We start from the raw sequence: 1,293 nt of genomic DNA, 5'->3' as shown, positions 1-1,293 counted from the left end.
ACATAAATTTGTTTCATTCAAAGTTGCTAAAACTAAAGTCAGATATTGGAATTGACAAAAAGATGTGAGTGTTCCTCCAAAATAATAAGTATTCCAAACTATGATATATTTCCAGTCTTTCCTTTGAAATCTCAAACTGTACATAAACAAAAAGTTCATTTGACTGAATAGGAGACCCCTCTCTATAGAACTGGGATGTCGAGCTCTATTTTATTGACAGCCACATCAGGGTTGTGTTTGACCTCAGGGGGCCAGGGTGGGCATGGCCAGCATGAAGTTACTTGTGTTGGTAGCGCCTGTAGTGGCCTGCGCACACTTGCGTAGTTTTTGGCTGCGATAGCCTCCTGAAACCTTCTGCCAGTAAAAATGGAACTCGGGAGGGCACGTGAACTCTGTTTCAGCTGAGATGGCCTCCTGCAATCTCTTCCAGTGAAAACGGAGCTCGGGAGGGCCACGCATGGCCCTCACCCGCCCCATTTTTGCTGGCAGAGGCACCACGGGCTGGTCCTTTGCTATTTCCAGGCAGCCCCATGGGCCAGATCTAAGCACCCCACGGGCCAGATCCAACCCCTGGGCCTTGAGTTTGACACCCCTACTGTAGAACATATTTTGAGATTCATCCTTAAATTAGCCGTGACAAATAGAACCTCCAGTGTGACATCCCTATTATTAATAAGAATTTTGGGCTGTTTCTACATTAGACAGTTGACTGAAATTGCCATAATTTGTTCATTCACTATGCTATATAAAATACAATACAATGTATATAAAATACTGTACAAACACATACACACAAAAGACCCACTCTATGCTTCTACCTTTTTAAATACAAAGGATATATAGTGAGAATTAAAAAGTAACACTATTCAGTATTCATCCATTGTAATTTGTAATGGTTATCATTTATGTTCCAATGTATTAAAAGGTGAACATTTGTGTGTGTGTGTGTGTGTATAGAGAGACAGACATACAGAGAGAGAGAGACAGAGACGGAGGGGGGGAAGGAGGGAGGGAGAAGCTTGGTGGTTTAGTGCCCAGCTCCCACTCAGAAGGTTGAGAATTCAATCCTAGATAATGGCCAATGTTTCTCTACTAGAACACAAAGAAAAACATGGAACTAAACTAAACATGGTTACACTAAACATGTACCAAACTGAAACTGGTCTCACAAGTGCATAACTGTAACTGTTACTGAGACAGAGCAAGGTAAACTTACAGAAAGAGTAATATTCCCAATAAAGCAATATAAATATATATATATATATATTTCTTAAAGTTTACATCAGAAAAGGA

At 40.6% G+C, this 1,293-nt stretch overlaps 1 long non-coding RNA gene across 1 annotated transcript in view; it reads right to left on the bottom strand.

Moving 5' to 3' along the window:
• The window catches only part of LOC148125447 (uncharacterized), a 95,656-nt gene that overhangs the window by 89,880 nt on the left and 4,483 nt on the right, over positions 1 to 1,293 (bottom strand). The gene's annotated exons all lie outside the window — the stretch shown is intronic.

Source organism: Pseudonaja textilis, chromosome 6 (genome assembly GCF_049901715.1).
Source record: "Pseudonaja textilis isolate UNSWEBS1 chromosome 6, rPseTex1.2, whole genome shotgun sequence".
NCBI lineage: Eukaryota > Metazoa > Chordata > Lepidosauria > Squamata > Elapidae > Pseudonaja > Pseudonaja textilis.
The sequence above is the reverse complement of the archived record's forward strand: the minus strand, read 5'-3'. Positions and strand labels throughout refer to the sequence as shown.